This window comes from Procambarus clarkii, chromosome 38 (assembly GCF_040958095.1).
Source record: "Procambarus clarkii isolate CNS0578487 chromosome 38, FALCON_Pclarkii_2.0, whole genome shotgun sequence".
NCBI lineage: Eukaryota > Metazoa > Arthropoda > Malacostraca > Decapoda > Cambaridae > Procambarus > Procambarus clarkii.
Window position 1 is genome coordinate 10,805,260 of NC_091187.1, and position 21,151 is coordinate 10,826,410.

A 21,151-nucleotide genomic window follows, 5' to 3' on the forward strand; every position below is an offset into this window, starting at 1 on the left:
GAGGCAATGATGAACCAGCTAGACTCGACTTGATATTCACCCTGAATGAGTCAGAAATAAGGGAAGTCAAAGTTGAAGCCCCCATAGGAATGAGTGACCACAGTGTACTGACCTTTGAGTACTTGGTGGAGGTAGGGATAACCTACCCAAGGATGGGAGTGGAGGGGAAAAGACTGAATTACCGAAGAGGAAAATATGACGAGATGAGGAACTTCCTCAGGGGAATACCATGGGAAACAGAACTTAGAGACAAGAATGTGCAGGTCATGATGGATTTTGTCACCCAAAAGTGCCAGGAAGCTGCAGACAGGTTTATCCCCGTCCAAAAGGAGAAAAACGAAAAACAGAAAAACCCATGGTTCAACCAGGAATGTAAGGTAGCGAAACAACTGAGTAAAAGAACATGGAGAAACTACAGAAATAACAGAACACCAGAGAGCAGGGAGAGATACCAGAGGGCCAGAAATGAGTACATCAGAGTGAGGAGGGAAGCAGAGAGACAGTTTGAAAATGACATTGCGAGTAAAGCCAAGACCCAACCAAAGCTGCTCCACAGCCACATCAGGAGGAAAACAGCAGTGAAGGAACAAGTGATGAAGCTGCGGAAAGGGGAGAACAGATACACAGAGAATGGCAAGGAGCTGTGTGAAGAACTCAACAAGAGATTCCAGGAGGCCTTCACAATATAACAAGGAGAAGCCCCTGCACTAAATGGGGAGGCGGCAAACCAAGCAACCTTGGAGGAATTTGACCTCACCAGTGATGAGGTCAAAAGGTGTCTGCTGGAGCTGGATGTGACAAAGGCTGTTGGGCCTGATAGAATCTCACCATGGATACTAAAGGAAGGTGCAGAAGCACTAAGTGTGCCCCTCTCTATGGTGTATGACAGGTCACTGGAAACAGGAGACTTACCAGAAAGTTGGAAGACAGCTAACGTGGTCCCAATATACAAAAAGGGTGACAGGCAAGAGGCACTGAATTACAGGCCAGTTTCCCTAACTTGTATACCATGCAAGGTGCTGCAGAAGATCGTGAGGAAAAGGCTCGTAGAGCATCTGGAGGGAAATAACTTTGTAACGCACCACCAACATGGGTTCAGAGATGGTAAATCGTGCCTCACAGGTTTAATAGAATTTGATGACCAGGCAACGAAAATTAGGCAGGAAAGAGAAGGGTGGGCCGACTGCATTTTCCTGGATTGCCAAAAAGCCTTTGACACAGTACCCCATAAAAGTTGGAGCAACAGGCAGGAGTAAAAGGGAAGGTGCTCCAGTGGATAAAGGAGTACTTAAGCAACAGGAAACAGCGAGTAAAGGTGAGGGGGGGAGACATCAGAGTGGCGAGATGTCACCAGCGGAGTCCCACAGGGCTCAGTACTTGGACATATCTTGTTTCTAATATATGTGAACGATCTTCCAGAGGGTATAGACTCATTCCTCTCGATGTTTGCTGATGATGCAAAAATCATGAGAAGAATCAAGACGGATAAGATAGACAGAGACTACAGGATGACCTGGATAAACTGGAGGAATGGTCTAGAAAATGGCTAAAGTTCAACTCGGGAAAGTGTAAGGTGATGAAATTAGGCGAAGGGAGCAGGAGGCTGAACACAAGGTATCATCTGGGAGGGGAAATCCTGCAAGAGTCAAATAGAGAGAAGGATCTGGGGGTTGATATCACACCGAACCTGTCCCCAGAGGCCCACATCAAAAGAATATCATCAGCGGCATATGCTAGACTGGCCAACATAAGAACTGCCTTCAGAAACTTGTGTAAGGAATCTTTCAGAACCCTGTATACCACTTATGTAAGACCAATCCTGGAGTATGCAGCTCCAGCCTGGAGTCCATACCTAGTTAAACACAAGACAAAGTTAGAGAAGATTCAGCGGTATGCCACCAGGCTTGTCCCGGAACTGAGAGGATTGAGCTACGAGGATAGGCTAAAGGAGCTGAACCTCTCATCCCTGGAAAACAGAAGAGTAAAGGGAGACATGATAACCACCTACAAAATTCTCAGGGGAATTGACAGGGTGGACAAAGACAAACTCTTATCACGGGTGGGACACAAACAAGGGGACACAGGTGGAAACTTAGTACCCAGATGAGCCACAGAGACGTTAGAAAGAATTTTTTCAGTGTCAGAGTAGTTAATAAATGGAATGCACTAGGAAGTGATGTGGTGGAGGCTGACTCCATACACAGTTTCAAATGTAGATATGATAGAACCCAGTAGGCTCAGGAATCTGTACACCAGTTGATTGACAGTTGAGAGGCGGGACCAAAGAGCCAAAGCTCAACCCCCGCAAGCACAATTAGGTGACAATTAGGTGAGTACACACACACACAGACACACACACAGACACACACACAGACACACACACACACAGACACACACACACACAGACACACAGACACACAGACACACAGACACACACACACACACAGACACACACACACACAGACACACACACACACACAGACACACACACACACACAGACACACACACACACACACACACACACACACACAGACACACACACAGACACACACACACACACACACACACACACACAGACACACACACACACAGACACACACACACACAGACACACACACACACAGACACACACACACACAGACACACACACAGACACAGACACACACACAGACACACACACAGACACACACACAGACACACACACAGACACACACACAGACACACACACACACAGACACACACACACACACAAACACACACACACACACACACACAGACACACACACAAACACACACACACAAACACACACACAGACACACACACAGACACACACACAGACACACACAGACACACACACAGACACACACACAAACACACACACAAACACACACACACGGTCACTTGCCGGGATGAGAGCAGGTGTTGGTATGACGTCACAGCACTAGAGAGCGGAAAATTAGTAAACATTATCATAGAGAAGTACTGACAGGCGGCACCGCGAGACGGGACCAGTTGAGTTCCCCATGTTGCTGCCTGGAAGCTCGTCTGTGTGTGTGTGTGTGTGTGTGTGTGTGTGTGTGTGTGTGTGTGTGTGTGTGTGTGTGTGTGCGCGTGTGTGTGCGTGTGTGTGTGCTTACTATTTCTGCCTGCAGGATCCAACAGCACTTAGCTCTTGGACCCCGCCTTTCTAACCGTCAGTTGTCTAATGTGCTGAGTCCCGATCATTATTTTTTCAACACATTTCTCACACACACACACACACACACACACACACACACACACACACACACACACACACACACACACACACACACACACACACACACACACACACACACGGGAAGCAGCCCGTTTCACTTCCAGGTACCTATTTACTGCTAGGTGAACTGAAGTATCAGGTGAAAGAAAATGTTAATTTGTTTCTACCTCAGCCAGGAATCAAACCTTAGGACTACGACCCGCAGAGTGCTGTCCACTCTACTAGGAGGGCCTTTGTACTCACCTAGTTGTGCTTGCGGGGGTTGAGCTCTGGCTCTTTAGCCCCGCCTCTCAACTGTCAATCAACTGGTGTACAGATTCCTGAGCCTACTGGACTATCATATCTACATTTGAAACTGTATGGAGTCAGCCTCCACCACATTACTTCCTAATGCATTCCATTTACTAACTACTCTGACACTGAAAAAGTTCTTTCTAATGTCTCTATTGCTCGGCTTCCGTCTGTGTCCCCTTGTGCGTGTATCACCAGTGTTAAATAATCTATTCTTGTCTACCCTGTCAATTCCCCTGAGGAATTTCTGTGGTGATCATGACTCTCCGAACTTTTTTGTCTTCCAGTATCGAGAGGTGCAGTTTATGAAGGTAAGGCAAGGTAATTATCAATAGAAGGCACCAAACCGGGAAGGCTATGTAGCACCATCAAAGTACGAAATAATCAGAGGGCGCTAAATATCACCAAGAATGCCAATACGAGAACAAAAACGCATAAGGCGAACGATATCAAAAGTATCCGATTCACCTAGAATTCTATCGAGGGACAAGTGACCGCGAGGGACGGTCGGAAAGCAAGACACACGCTCGTCCTGGAAGTCAGGACATTCAACAAGGATATGCACAACTGTAAGAGGGACAACGCAATTCAGACAATAAGGAGCAGGGCGGCGCTCCATTAAGTGACCGTGGGTTAAGCGAGTATGGCCAACCCGCAGCCATGCCAAAGCAGTTTCCCACCGCCAGTTATGGTGGGAGGAGGAAGGCCACGGGGGACACTACGTTTGAGAGTACGCAGCTTGTTACTAACCACAGAGGACCAACAACCCTGCCAACTTGCAAGGATGGAGGAATGAATAACAGGATAAAAGTCGGAATAAGGAATATCTTTACGGGAGATGGGACAAGAACGGATAGCTTCCTTAGCGGCAGCATCCGCACATTGAAAGAAACATCAATACGGCTGGGAACCCAGCAAAACTCCACTGATTTAAATTTACTAGAAATAAAAAACAGCCAATGTTGAATCTTGATGACCACCGGATGGATAGGATTAAAGGACCCTAGAGCCATGAGGGCACTACGAGAGTCAACTACAACCTCAAAGGAATTGGCGCACCAAGGAAAACAGACACATCCATAACCCAAACATCCTAAACGGCTTCCCTAACCTTCATGACTTGGAACGCAAATAGCATTAAAACAACCCTCACAGAACTTAAACAATTCCTCTACTCATCCAAACCGGACTTGGCTGGACTTGGATTCATCACCGAATCCTGGCTCACTCCCAAGCAAAACCCTATATTTAAAAACTTTCAGATGCAGAGACTGGACAGATCCAACCGTATCGGGGTGGTATTTTCCTCCTAATACGGAGTAATACGACATGTAAACCTGTAACACTTACACATTTTGTTAACGGTAAACTAGAAATTTTAGCATGTCTAATATCTTACAATGGTAAACACATATCCTTTCTGGGTATATACAATCCTGGTGGCACAATAAACTTAAATGAACTGGAATTCTATCTTAACCAATTACCACACCCGATCATTATTACAGGCGATCTCAATGCTAACCACCCCACATGGAGTAGAGGCACCCAAAATACTGCAGGCACCGACCCGTACAAATACTTCAACACTGCACCATACATTCTTCTTTCGCCGTATGCAACCTACTTTAACTACAGAACCATTTGTGAAGCCTCACTTGACATCTGCTTTGGCTCGGCGCACTTTCAACATGAACTACAGTTTCATACTGGACCAGATATTGGTAGTGACCACAAACCCCTCATTATAAAATTTACTAACTTTCAGCCACCAACCCACCCCCTAACGCTCCCCAAGTGAAACATTAAGAAACTAGATGAGAAAAAATGGGCTGATATTGCCTGTCTCCCAGATACAGACGATGCAGATCCAAATACGTGACTGTCCACAATCACCTCCGCCATAAATTCTGCAATGACCCAAATGTTCAAGAAAACTTCGGGACATGGGTCCAACAAACCACTTAAACCGTGGTGGAACGCGGAATGTGCATGAACAGTCGCTTTACGCCGACGAGCCATCCAAAAACAAGGACGTCAACCCTCCCTACAGAACTGGGTCAATCTCCGGTGGGCCACGGCATCGGCCAAAAAAAACATACTATCAGCAAACTATCATCATGGGCAACATTCTGTGACAGCCTCACACCCACAACGCCACACTCAAAAGTCTGGGCTACATTTAACAGCATTAGAGGTCGCCCAACATTCCCTTCATTTTTCCTGATGATCAACGGTTCACTCTGTCAAACACCTCAGGAGCGTGCAAACGTTCTTGCTGAATGCCTTAAAGTTACCATCTCAACACCCTTTCGTCAAGCCCAAGAACTCTCCCTCAGACAAGAAATTGACCGTGCTACCCATGCTCGGCGTCGACAACATGTACACCTTATGCGAGCTATAATTATCCTTAAATCGCCTACCTATTGGCAAGGCACCTGGAGAAGATGGAATTCCATATGAACTCATTAAATATCTTCCATCGACTGCACATAGTACTCTCCTAAACTATTACAACCTATGCTCGACTCACGGAAATATTCCCTCACAATGGCAAACCAGTAATATTCTTCCGTTCCTTAAACCAGGAAAAGACCCATCCCAACCTGCATCATACAGACCTATTTCCCTACTATCATGTCTCAGTAAAGTCATGGAAAGGCTAGTACATATTCGCCTCCAGTGGTACCTTGAGTATAACAACATTATACGGTCACTCCAAGCTGGATTTCGACCGCAATGATCCACACTTGATCAAATACTCTGCCTTAAACATGAAATCTGCACCTCTCTCAGAAGCAGTAAATTTTGTATTGTTCTCTACCTAGACCTCAAAGGAGCTTTTGACAGCATTCCTCATACTTGCCTCCTCGCAAAGCTTGCACGTTTAGGTGTACAGGGAAGATTATTTTTATGGTTACAGTCCTATCTTATGAACAGGACCTCTAAAGTCTATATACAAGGCGAGTTTTCCGATGACATCCCAATACAAACGGGTGTCCCGCAAGGCTCCATACTAAGCCCAACTCTTTTTGTTGCATTATTAGCAGATTTGCCTAACACCCATCCTGTTCACCTCTCGGCGTACGCCGACGACTTAACATTGTATTATCCAGACAATGCCCTACCTAATACGGTCTCAACAATGCAAACAGCACTTGACCACCTCATAGATTGGACACAACAATGGGGCCTTCAAGTTAGTACTACCAAAACCTGCTATCAGATTTTCACTAAAAAAAGACTACTTCATCTATCCACCCTCACAATACACAACACTCCCATCCAACATGTATGAGAACATAAATACCTTCGTATGCACTTAAGACTCTTTTACTTACCTAGAAAGCACACATTACAAATCTTAAACAGATGACACAACCCCGGCTCGCCATACTTAAAGCCCTCACTGGCACCACCTGGGGAGCACACCATAAAATCTTGCTCCGTTTCTATACAACCAACATTCACAGCCAACTAGACTATTGTTGCCAAGCATATGCGTCGGCGGCGCCTACTAACCTACAGAGCCTCGAGGTCATCCAAAACAATGCCATGCGACTTGCATGTGGCATAATTCGTTCCACTCCTATCCTCGGACTTTACGGGAAACGGGCCTCACAAGCTTAGGCACCAGACGAAACAATGTGTGGCAACTATCTGTCACTCTGTCCCACTGCTCACCAGACCCACCCAACCATACAGATCAAAAATTAACCCAACAGTTAACCCACATAACCCCCGCTTCCCAACCAATCACTCGCAACCTCTCCTCACACGGGCTACAAATAACCTCAATATAGACCCCCTCTCTACTCCAAAACTCTGAAACCCAACTTACTGTTCCCCCTATTCCACCCTGGCTTTATACAACTCCTAATACAGCAGTACAACTGGACGACAACATTCCAAAGTCTACACCAAACTCAGCCATAGCCTCAGTCTTTACCTCAACAATGAAAAATTGCTACCCAAATACCACAGTGATTTATACAGATGGATCTCGCATCATCATGAACAACGTACCCTCGGTCACTAGTGCTGAATGGATACCGGAATACCATATCAAGCAGGGATGGTGGTTACTAAACCAACTATCTATTTTCACAGTGGAATTATATGCTTTATATCAAGCTCTCCAAATAATCACAACATTACTAATTAGGATATATACAATCTGTAGTGATTCCAAGAGTGCGATTCAAGCAATTATGTACTCTTCAAAAACGTGCAAGGAGTTTGTTTACCCATGCGTTCAACTTCTTCATAAACATCAATTGAACGGTTATGAAACCTCTATCCAATGAGTCTCAGTGCATTGTGGTATTCTCCATAATGAACTTGTAGACCAACTAGCCAAAGCGATGCACAACATGCCTCACATTACTCATCATCCAATTCCTCATGTTGCACGTGAAGGAGCCTTCAAAGATACCATCATCCAAGATTTTGCAACGAAATGGAAATCGTCATGCTCACCTTTCTACTATGGGTCCATTAAAAAGAAATGGGAAACTTGGAAACATGTCAGATATAAAAGCAGAGAAATTGATGTAACGATGACCAGATTCGTTATGATTCCTGAGAATCTCTTTTTCTATGAGCCCAATTACTTCCGGGTTACTTTCTTGCGCATGTTCCCTAAGTTCACTTGCCTTGCTTGTAATCCCATCTATGTTCCAGTACATCATCTTGAAGCTGACACTCTTCTGGCCATACTCAGTTTCTGTTGATTCCACTGGAGTAGAGGGAGGAGTGTCCAGGGTGGGATCCCACCTAGGATCTAGGGACTTGGGGGGGGGGGGGGTTGCGAGAGGTCTGGAAGGATCTGGAATAGGGGGGCTAGGAGGGTTTGGGAGAAGTGTGGGAGAGAGGGTCTGGGGGTCAATTAGGACATGGGATGGAGGAGTAGGGGGAGAGGGTGGTCAGGGGGGGGGGATGAAATGGAGCCTTTGGTGGGGGGGGGGTTAGAGAGGTCAAGGGTTGGGGAGGGGGAGGGGAACCTAGGGTGGGGTGGCAGGTAGGGAGGGGGGTAGGGTAGGAAGGGAAGCTTGGGGTGTGGGGACAGGGGTGGGGGAAGGGGTTGAAGAAGGGCAAAGGGGGGAGCTTGGAGGCCTGGGTCTGGGAACAGGGTGAGGGGGGGGGCATGGTCTGGGGAGGGTCTCTACTGGTTGGGGAGGTGCAGGTGAATATAGGGGGAAATGGTCGTTGGGTGGGAGGCTTCTGTTACATGCCTACCTGGGAAAACTTACCTGCTGGTGGGGACATTTGGCCTTCTCTCTGAGGTTACTGGAGATGTTAAGCCTAGTCCTGTTGCTCCCCCATCTCATCCCTTTCTTTGTGTCTCCTTGTTTGCAGCCTTCCTTCTCTCTTCCCTTGTCATGTTCCTTTGCAGGAAAACTTCCTTTTATTCCCTTGACATCAAAAGTCTGCTCTTCCTAGATAGATCTTCCTCATTCATGAGCACTAACTTTATCAATCGTTTCCGTAACTTCTTGTAGATGCCCAGCCTGAAAACCTTCTCTATGTTGCCATTAGCCCCCTTCCATATCCAGGCCCTCCAAGACCTTTGTCACCATTGGTCGGTCCTTTCCCCCTTCTCTATTTCTCCTGGTTGGAACCTCCCGGTTCCTGTACTCCTACAACTATAACAAATCTTTATCTTTCCATCATAAGGTCACTTAGCAGCGTCCTAGGAAGTAGCTGCTTCCTCTAAAGCAGCCTTGGCACCTGGGTTGTTTTGCAGCATTTCTACAAACGAGGGTCTCCCTGGAAGGAGCCCTCTATCAGTTACAGCCCTCGTTTCCAGATGGCGGCTTGCCTCGCATTGGTTCGAAATTTGATTTTCCCCGAGCCTCCTTTGCAAATAAAAAGCAAGACCCACTGCTAGTACTGGACCTATTTGTTCAAGTGAAGGTTCATACACTGAGGATGACAAAGAAACTAGTGAAATCCTAAAAAAGCAGTCTGAGGACAGTTTGAAAGTAGAAGATTCGGACAACTTCTTTATGCGTGATATCCAAACCCCTGTAAATATAACTGATATCAACACGAGCATGGCAGATTTCGAAAGAGAAATTGACAATATGCCCATGCACTGAGCCCAGGGTCAAGACTCATGGAATTCAATATTTATATAGAAATGCAAAGTGCCAGAAGCACAGGCACTCAGTATAGTTTGGAGGAAGAGCTTGAACATGGGAAATACCAGATGCGCTTAAAGCAGCAGACATAACTCCTCTACACAAGGTAGGGAGCAAAGCCTTGGCAAAGAATTATAGACCAGTTGCACTAACGTCCCACATCATAAAAGTATTTGAGATAGTGATCAAGAGTCAGGTCACTAGTTTCATGGAGACCATTGACTTTCATAACCCAAGCAAACTTGGATTTAGAGCGGGAAGTGATCAAGTAGTCTTTCACAACTACTTGACCACTACGACAAAGTCACTGAGGCATTAGAAGAAAAACAGAATGTAGATGTGGTATACACGGACTGCGCAAAGGTATTTGATAAATGTGACCATGGAGTGATAGCACACAAAATGAGGTTAATGGGAATAACTGGTAAAGTAGGACGGTGGATACTCAATTTTGTGTCGAAAAGGACACAAAGAATAACAATCAGCCATATAAAATCGAGTCCAAGCGCAGTTAAAAGCTCCATACCTCAGGGTACAGTCTTTGCATAATTTTTCCCATATTCTTATATCATATATAGACAAAAATACAACTCACAGCTTCGTATTTTCCTTTAGATATGACACAAAAATCGGCATGAAAATTGCCTCTGTTTACGACATTTAACAACTACAAACAGATATTAATAAAGTTTTCGTTTGGCTGAAGAAAATAACACGATGTTTAACAGTGATAAATTCCAGGTACTCGGGTACGGTAAAAATAAGGACCTTAAACATAATACAGGGTACAAAACACAAATGTGCCCATAGTAGGAAAACAGCATGTCAAGGATTTGGGAATAATGATGTCTGACGACCTAACGTTTAGGGAGCATAACCAAGCAAATATCGCGTCAGCCAGAAAAATGATAGGATGGATTTCGCTAACTTTCAAATCCAGGGATCCCCTCACGATGGTTGTACTTTTCAAATCACTTGTACTGTTCCGTCTTGAGTACTGCTCAGTACTCACTCACCCCCTTCAGTGCAGGAGAGATTGCTGAAATAGAGGGAATACAGATAACATAAATCGCATACATACATATACAGCACCTAAATTATAGGGATTGTCTCAAAGCTCTCCAAATGTACTCGCTAGAAAGGAGACGAGAGAGATACCAAATAATATGCACATGGAAAATACTGGAGGACCAGGTCCCAAATCTGCACATTAAAATACCAATGTACTGGAGTGAACGACATGGAAGAAAAGGCAGAATAGAACCAGTGAAGAGCAGAGGTGCCATAGTCACAATCAGAGAACACTGTATAAACATCAGAGGTCCGCGGTTGTTCAACATCCTCCCAGCGAGTATAAGAAATATTGCCGGAACAACCGTGGACATCAAGAGAAAACTAGATTGTTTTCTAAAAGAATTGCCGGACCAACTGGGCTGTGGTGGGTATGTGGGCCTATGGGCCCACATACAAAGGAATGCCTCCCTGATATGTCTGATGTCTCCCCCCCTCACAGTTACTCACTGTTTCCTGTTGCTTAGATACTTCCTTATCTACTGGAGCACCTTATCTTTTATGCCTGCATGTTGTTCCAACTTTCCTAACAGCCTTTTATGGGGTACTGTGTCAAAACCTTTCTGACAGTCCAAGAAAATGCAGTCTGCCCACCCTTCTCTTTCTTGCCTAATTTTTATTGCTTGGTCATATAATTCTATTAAACCTGTGAGGCACGATTTACCATCTCTGAACCCATGCTAGTGGTGGTGTGTTACAAAGCTATTTCCCTCCAGATGCTCTACAAGCCTTTTCCTCACGATCTTCTCCATCACCTTGCGTGGTATACAAGTTAGGGAAACTGGCCTGTATTTCAGTGCCTCTTGCCTGTCACCCTTCTTGTATATTGGGACTACATTAGCTGTCTTTCAGCTTTCCAGTAGGTCTCCTGTTTCCAGTGACCTGTTATACACCATAGAGAGTGGCACACTTAGTGCTTCTGTACTTTCTTTTAGAATCCATGGTGATATTCTGTCAGGCCCACCAGCCTTTGTCACAGCCAGCTCCAACAGATTCCTTTTTGACATCATCACTGGTGAGGTCAAATTCCTCCAAGGTTGCTTGATCTGCCTCCTCATTTAGTGCACGGGCATCTCCTTGCTCTTTTGTGAAGACCTCCTGGAATCTCCTGTTGAGTTCTTCACTTACCTTGTCATTCTCCGTCCATCTATTCTCCCCTTTTCTCAGTTTCATCACTTGTTCCTTCACTGCTGTTTTCCTTCTGATGTGGCTGTGGAGCAGTTTTGGTTAGGTCTTGGCTTTACACGCACAGTCATTTTCATACTGTCTCTCTGCTTCTCTCCTCACTCTGAGGTACTCATTTCTGGCCCTCTGGTATCTCTCCGCTGCTCTCCGGTGCTCTGTTATTCCTGTAGTTTCTCCATGTTCTTTTACTCAATTGCTTCACTACCTTGCATTCCTGGTTGAACAATGTTGCTTTCTGTTGCTTTCGTCTTTCTCATTTTGGACCGGGATAAACCTGTCTGCAACTTCCTGGCACTTCTGGGTGACATTCCATCATATCCTGTTCAATCCTCTCCGAGTTCTGTTCTCCATGGTATTCCATCAGGAAGTTCCTCATCTCGTCATATTTTCCTCCCTCCACCCACACTACTCCCAACAGGGGTGTCCACCCACACTACTCCCAACAGGGGTGTCCACCCACACTACTCCCAACAGGGGTGTCCTCCCCCAACCACACTACTCCCAGCGGGGGTGTCCTCCCCCCAACCCACACTACTCCCAGCGGGGGTGTCCTCCCCCAACCACACTACTCCCAGTGGGGGTGTCCTCCCCCAACCACACTACTCCCAGCGGGGGTGTCCTCCCCCAACCACACTACTCCCAGAGGGGTGTCCTCCCCCAACCACACTACTCCCAGCGCGGGTGTCCTCCCCCAACCACACTGCTCCCAGCGGGGGCGTCCTCCCCCAATCACACTACTCCCAGCGGGGGTGTCCTCCCCCAACTACACTACTCCCAGCGGGGGTGTCCTCCCCCAACCACACTACTCCCAGCGGGGGTGTCCTCCCCCAACCACACTACTCCGAGCGGGGGTGTCCTCCCCAACCATACTACTCCGAGCGGGGGTGTCCTCCCCCAACCACACAACTACCAGCGGGGGTGTCCTCCACCGCCACACTACTTCCAGCGGGGGTGTCCTCCACCGCCACACTACTCCCAGCGGGGGTGTCCTCCACCGCCACACTACTCCCAGCGGGGGTGTCCTCCCCCACCCACACTACCACCAGCGGGGGTGTCCTCCACCGCCACACTACTCCCAGCGGGGGTGTCCTCCACTGCCACACTACTTCCAGCGGGGGTGTCCTCCACCGCCACACTACTCCCAGCGGGGGTGTCCTCCACCGCCACACTACTCCCAGCGGGGGTGTCCTCCCCCACCCACACTACCACCAGCGGAGGTGTCCTCCACCGCCACACTACTCCCAGCGGGGGTGTCCTCCACCGCCACACTACTCCCAGCGGGGGTGTCCTCCACCGCCACACTACTCCCAGCGGGGGTGTCCTCCACCGCCACACTACTCCCAGCGGGGGTGTCCTCCACCGCCTCACTACTCCCAGCGGGGGTGTCCTCCACCGCCTCACTACTCCCAGCGGGGGTGTCCTCCACCACCCACACTACAACCAGCGGGGGTGTCCTCCACCGCCACACTACTCCCAGCGGGGGTGTCCTCCACTACCACACTACCACCAGCGGGGGTGTCCTCCACCACCACACTACTCCCAGCGGGGGTGTCCTCCACCACCCACACTACCACCAGCGGAGGTGTCCACCACCACACTACCACCAGCAGGGTGTCCTCCACCACCACACTACTCCCAGCGGGGGTGTCCTCCACCACAACACTACCACCAGCGGGGGTGTCCTCCACCACCACACTACAACCAGTGGGGGGTGTCCTCCACCACCACACTACCACCAGCGGGGGTGTCCTCCACCACCACACTACCACCAGCGGGGGTGTCCTCCACCACCACACTACCACCAGCGGGGGTGTCCTCCCCCACCACACTACCACCAGCGGGGGTGTCCTCCCCCACCACACTACCACCAGCGGGGGTGTCCTCCCCCACCCACACTACCACCAGCGGGGGTGTCCTCCACCACCCACACTACCACCAGCGGGGGTGTCCTCCACCACCCACACTACCACCAGCGGGGGTGTCCTCCACCACCCACACTACCACCAGCGGGGGTGTCCTCCACCACCCACACTACCACCAGCGGGGGTGTCCTCCCCCACCACACTACTCCCAGTGGGGGTGTCCTCCCCCACCACACTACCACCAGCGGGGGTGTCCTCCACCACCACACTACTACCAGCGGAGGTGTCCACCACCACACTACCACCAGGGGGGGTGTCCTCCACCACCACACTACCACCAGCGGGGGTGTCCACTACCACCACACTACCACCAGCGGGGGTGTCCACTACCACCACACTACCACCAGCGGGGGTGTCCACTACCACCACACTACCACCAGCGGGGGTGTCCTCCACCACCACACTACAACCAGCGGGGGGTGTCCTCCACCACCACACTACCACCAGCGGGGGTGTCCACCACCACAGTACAACCAGCGGGGGTGTACACCACCACCACACTACAACCAGTGGGGGGTGTCCTCCACCACTACCACCAGCGGGGGTGTCCTCCACCACCACACTACCACCAGCGGGGGTGTCCTCCACCACCACACTACAACCAGTGGGGGGTGTCCTCCACCACCACACTACCACCAGCGGGGGTGTCCTCCACCACCACACTACAACCAGTGGGGGGTGTCCTCCACCACCACACTACAACCAGTGGGGGGTGTCCTCCACCACCACACTACAACCAGTGGGGGGTGTCCTCCACCACCACACTACAACCAGTGGGGGGTGTCCTCCACCACCACACTACAACCAGTGGGGGGTGTCCTCCACCACCACACTACAACCAGTGGGGGGTGTCCTCCACCACCACACTACAACCAGTGGGGGGTGTCCTCCACCACCACACTACAACCAGTGGGGGGTGTCCTCCACCACCACACTACAACCAGTGGGGGGTGTCCTCCACCACCACACTACAACCAGTGGGGGGTGTCCTCCACCACCACACTACAACCAGTGGGGGGTGTCCTCCACCACCACACTACAACCAGTGGGGGGTGTCCTCCACCACCACACTACAACCAGTGGGGGGTGTCCTCCATCACCACACTACAACCAGTGGGGGGTGTCCTCCACCACCACACTACAACCAGTGGGGGGTGTCCTCCACCACCACACTACAACCAGTGGGGGGTGTCCTCCACCACCACACTACAACCAGTGGGGGGTGTCCACCACCACCACACTACAACCAGGGGGGGGGTGTCCTCCACCACCACACTACAACCAGGGGGGGGGGTGTTCACCACCACACTACAACCAGGGGGGGGGGGTGTCCTCCACCACCACACTACAACCAGGGGGGGGTGTCCTCCACCACCACACTACAACCAGTGGGGGGTGTCCTCCACCACCACACTACAACCAGTGGGGGGTGTCCTCCACCACCACACTACAACCAGTGGGGGGTGTCCTCCACCACCACACTACAACCAGTGGGGGGTGTCCTCCACCACCACACTACAACCAGTGGGGGGTGTCCTCCACCACCACACTACCACCAGAAAATAAGGGCAGCCGGAGAACGCGAATGTTGACTCATTAATGTCACCTCATTTTGAGGTTATCTTGAAATGATTTGGGGCTTAGCGTCCCCGCGGCCCAGTCCTTGACCAGACCTCCTTTTTGTTACACATCCCCAGGAAGCAGCCCGTAGCAGCTGTCTAACACCCAGGTACTTATTTATTGCTAGGTAACAGGGACATCAGAAGGAAAAACTCTGCCCATTCGTTTCCGCCTCCACCGGGGATTGAACCTGTTACCTCGACTACGAATCCGGGGCACTGTCCATTCAGCTGTCAGGCCCCAAATGGACTTTCAGGCTTCCCTGACTTGCGTAGTAGTAATACAAGTTTTCAGTAAGAATGATGAGGATGATAATGCCACTATGCCCACCACCTCGCACAACGGGCTCACCATAGCCCGTGCTACTTGGAACTTTTTGTTCCAGGTAGCGAATTATGAACAGCCTCTCACATACTCCTCAGTTCTGTGTCACTCACCTCTAATACCGGGTTAGTCATCTCGGGAAAAAAAAATCGGAATTGGCGCTCAAGCAGATTCAAGATGCAACTTCAAGATTGACTATGTAACCAAATTCAAATATCTTTGCCTTGAGGTCCCACTGTACGACTATTGTAACCAGACTAGGGGTCGTCAGAGGTGATGGGGGATCGGGGCTCTCAAGGGTTGGGGCTAGGTGGCATCCCAGAAAATTATGTATCTCTCATATATTATCTTTATATTTCACTCCTACTTCTCTAGTACATACAAGACTTCTTGGAGGGCTTAAAATTATGCATAACGAAGCCATGAGGCTCATCCTCTGATGCCCTCATATAACTAAGTTTCCAAACGTGGAAGGAACTCCATATCCCTTGTGTGAGTGACCGAATCATTGAAATTGGTATGAAGATGCTTAGATTAACCCAATCCAACCCCTGTATTGATGCCCTCCAAGCCTTCTTTATCGAAGGTCAGCTTTAGTAATCCATTCAAAATAACTACTAAGACAGGACCGGAACTCAGAATGCATCAGCTTCATGATCACTACCAGGAGAGACAACGGCACCGTCCCGCTCCTCCGGAGATTACCCCTTTCCAAGCTACCATCTCTCTCTCTCCATCCAAGATCATTTATAAAGATCCACCCAGGCTTTGACTGGAGGTAAAGGTGCTCTGGTTATACAGCGTGTTCTCTCCCCAACTATTTGGAGCGATGATTCCCTGCAGCCTTACACTGGTGTTGCCGGAAGTGTAGTTGTTGTGGCCGAGAGAGATGTATCGTATTGTCTCAATGGACGTCTTGAGGAGTTGAGTGCAGTCTAGGACGAGTCACAGTTAATGTGTCAACTTTGGGTACGTGTACGTGTTTGAGAACATGGAGTCTGTGGCAGAGAGAGACGGCGCCTATTCTGAGTAAGAAGTGTGTATAAATAACTTGTCCTCTACCCTTCAGATGTTTGTCATACTCCATGTTCTCAAACACGTACACTTACCCAAAGTTGACACATTAACTGTGACTCGTCCTAGACTGCCCTCAACTCCTCAAGACGTTTATTGAGACAATAAGATACATCTCAAAAGGATAGAGAAGCTTAGCTTTTTCCTACCATCCTAACTTCAAGACGTAACGTGCTTCTGTCTGAATTAAGGTACTTGTATAACAAAATAAGCCATGATGGAATCCGAGTCTCTTACAGATTCCATCCCATATTGGTCTCCGAATGCATGATACAACAGACGAGTCGGCCGAACTATATAACCTTGGCTAGGGAGCTGATTACCCCTTTGGATTGCTTATGAGCAGCCTGATGCCAGCAAAATATATACAAACTTAATAGACCTGAGAAAAAGTGAAATGTAAACTAGTTACTATATGCATCATATATAGGGTGTTTTTGAAAAAATGATATTTCGTAATCAAATAACGACTAATTCTTGTTCAAGTGATTTTAAATTTTAACAGCATGTGCAGAACCAACTCAACATTCAATGTTTAATGTTTTTTTCATTTCAGGTATAGAAATGGCAGTCACGGGAAAATAAAAGGCGTTTACAATACACAATAACAAGGCTGTGCAGCGCGCATTTGCGAGAGAATTCGCTAAAAATGCACCGACTCCAATACAGATTTGAACATGGCACAACAAGTTCAGAGAGGAAGGCTGTCTGTGCAGGACCAAGGGCTCTGGACGACCACCAGTACCGGAAAGCAGTACCGAGCAAGTCCGGGAAACATTTATTTGAAGCCCCCAGGAAGTCTACATGAAGAGCAAGCTGGAATCCAAGATCCCTCAAAATGGCAGTTTGGCGTGTCGTAAGGCAACGCTTGCTAATGACGCCCTACAAGCTGCAGCTCGTTCAGGGCTTTAAGACAGATGACAAGCAAAAGCGCAAGCAATTCTGTGTCGACATGCATGAGAAACTTGGGTACGAGTTTGAACACAACGTCTCCCGTCTCCCTACAAGCCTCGAGGAACCCCAGCACAGCCACACTGGGGACTGTCAGCCAGCACACCCCACCAGGTGTGTGGCGGGAACCCCAGCACCGCCACACTGAAGACCGCAGGCCAGCACACTCCACACCAGGTGTGTGGCGGGAACCCCAGCACCGCCACACTGAACACCGCAGGCCAGCACACTCCACACCAGGTGTGTGGCGGGAACCCCAGCACCGCCACACTGAAGACCGCAGGCCAGCACACTCCACACCAGGTGTGTGGCGGGAACCCCAGCACCGCCACACTGAAGACCGCAGGCCAGCACACTCCACACCAGGTGTGTGGCGGGAACCCCAGCACCGCCACACTGAAGACCGCAGGCCAGCACACTCCACACCAGGTGTGTGGCAGGAACCCCAGCACCGCCACACTGAAGACCGCAGGCCAGCACACTCCACACCAGGTGTGTGGCGGGAACCCCAGCACCGCCACACTGAAGACCGCAGGCCAGCACACCCCACCAGGTGTGTGGCGGGAACCCCAGCACCGCCACACTGAAGACCGCAGGACAGCACACTCCACACCAGGTGTGTGGCGGGAACCCCAGCACCGCCACACTGAAGACCGCAGGCCAGCACACTCCACACCAGGTGTGTGGCGGGAACCCCAGCACCGCCACACTGAAGACCGCAGGCCAGCACACTCCACACCAGGTGTGTGGCGGGAACCCCAGCACCGACACACTGAAGACCGCAGGCCAGCACACTCCACACCAGGTGTGTGGCGGGAACCCCAGCACCGCCACACTGAAGACCGCAGGCCAGCACACTCCACACCAGGTGTGTGGCGGGAACCCCAGCACCGCCACACTGAAGACCGCAGGCCAGCACACTGCACACCAGGTGTGTGGCGGGAACCCCAGCACCGCCACACTGAAGACCGCAGGCCAGCACACTCCACACCAGGTGTGTGGCGGGAACCCCAGCACCGCCACACTGAAGACCGCAGGCCAGCACACTCCACACCAGGTGTGTGGCGGGTGCTGGACTACCCACTAAGCATGGCGCGCATATTTTAAACCAGTGAAATCGTTCATGAAACACCTTTGAATTTCTCATATCAATTTTGATGAATGAATCTTATTTAACTCAACATTAAGCCAGTTTAGTTGCGATTACCTAGACTATATAGTTACTCAGATGCTTATAGCACAAATAATTTTGTTTGAAAAAAATACTTACAGCCTTACCGGAAGGATTTATGCCTAGATCAGTTAGGATTATATTAAGACGAAACATTTTATCTATATTTTTATATTTTTAAGCTCACAAAGGAATTACTGATTAACTGGCTTAAGTGGCTATCCCGCTCTGATAAGATCTCAGCCGTGCACCACCCCACCAACCACCACCACAGCCGTGCACCACCCCACCGCCAACCACCACAGCCGTGCACCACCCCACCACCAACCACCACAGCCGTGCACCACCCCACCAACCACCACCACAGCCGTGCACCACCCCACCACCAACCACCACAGCCGTGCACCACCCCACCACAGCCGTGCACCACCCCACCAACCACCACAGCCGTGCACCACCCCACCACCAACCACCACAGCCGTGCACCACCCCACCACCAACCACCACAGCCGTGCACCACCCCACCAACCACCACAGCCGTGCACCACCCCACCACCAACCACCACAGCCGTGCACCACCCCACCACCAACCACCACAGCCGTGCACCACCCCACCACCAACCACCACAGCCGTGCACCACCCCACCAACCACCACCACAGCCGTGCACCACCCCACCAACCACCACCACAGCCGTGCACCACCCCACCAACCACCACCACAGCCGTGCACCACCCCACCACCAACCACCACAGCCGTGCACCACTCCACCAACCACCACAGCCGTGCACCACCCCACCACCAACCACCACAGCCGTGCACCACCCCACCAACCACCACCACAGCCGTGCACCACCCCACCACCAACCACCACAGCCGTGCACCACCCCACCACCAACCACCACAGCCGTGCACCACCCCACCACCAACCACCACAGCCGTGCACCACCCCACCAACCACCACCACAGCCGTGCACCACCCCACCACCAACCACCACAGCCGTGCACCACCCCACCAACCACCACAGCCGTGCACCACCCCACCACCAACCACCACAGCCGTGCACCACCCCACCACCAACCACCACAGCCGTGCACCACCCCACCAACCACCACAGCCGTGCACCACCCCACCACCAACCACCACAGCCGTGCACCACCCCACCACCAACCACCACAGCCGTGCACCACCCCACCACCAACCACCACAGCCGTGCACCACCCCACCACCAACCACCACAGCCGTGCACCACCCCACCACCAACCACCACAGCCGTGCACCACCCCACCAACCACCACAGCCGTGCACCACCCCACCACCAACCACCACAGCCGTGCACCACCCCACCACAGCCGTGCACCACCCCACCACCAACCACCACAGGCGTGCACCACCCCACCAACCACCACCACAGCCGTGCACCACCCCACCACCAACCACCACAGCCGTGCACCACCCCACCACCAACCACCACAGCCGTGCACCACCCCACCACCAACCACCACAGCCGTGCACCACCCCACCACCAACCACCACAGCCGTGCAGGAAGCCATACGAACAATAACGAACCAACGTCCGTCAATCCACTTACTGCAGTGTCTCCCATAACGAAATCGTTGACTCTCCCTCTCTCGTTACTGTGTGAGCGTTACGGTGCTCTGCGTTGGTCAGGCGGTGACTGTTGATGACTACTATGTGAGGCTGACGGTGACTGCGGCGTGACGGAGACTGCGGCAGCTGCGGGAGGCGCGATGCGATCACCTCGGCACTCCCAGTAAACACTGCGGCGGCCGCCTGCACCTGGCGGGCTTGGCGCCATCGCGGAAGGAAAAATGTGGAGACAGCTATTTTAAACGCTCCACCTTCTAACCTTATATCTCACCTTAACGCTACGTGATGCAATAATATTATTTGATGCAATAATACTAACTCGCGAACTTATTTAGTTTATAAAAATAAGTAGTATGTGAGAGCGGTAAACACCGATGAAGGTTTTCAGTTCCTAGATGGTAGTTTTGGCGCCATCTGGGAGACAGTAAGCAACCGTCCGTGTTTTGGCGCCTTGCCCCGCCTCCGTCATCTGGCCATACACCTTTATTATTCTTCTCTTCTTCTTTATTTATTCTTTGGTCAACAT

General features: G+C 50.5%; 1 long non-coding RNA gene across 2 annotated transcripts in view; it reads right to left on the reverse strand.

Annotated features, from left to right (window-relative positions):
* Positions 1 to 20,793, reverse strand: part of LOC138372222 (uncharacterized) — a 140,063-nt gene extending 119,270 nt beyond the window's left edge. For both annotated transcript variants that reach the window (XR_011230745.1, XR_011230744.1), the window contains exon 1: positions 20,606 to 20,793. This is a non-coding gene — a long non-coding RNA (uncharacterized lncRNA). The remainder of the gene's footprint in view (positions 1 to 20,605) is intronic.
* Positions 20,794 to 21,151: the final 358 nt, after the last annotated feature.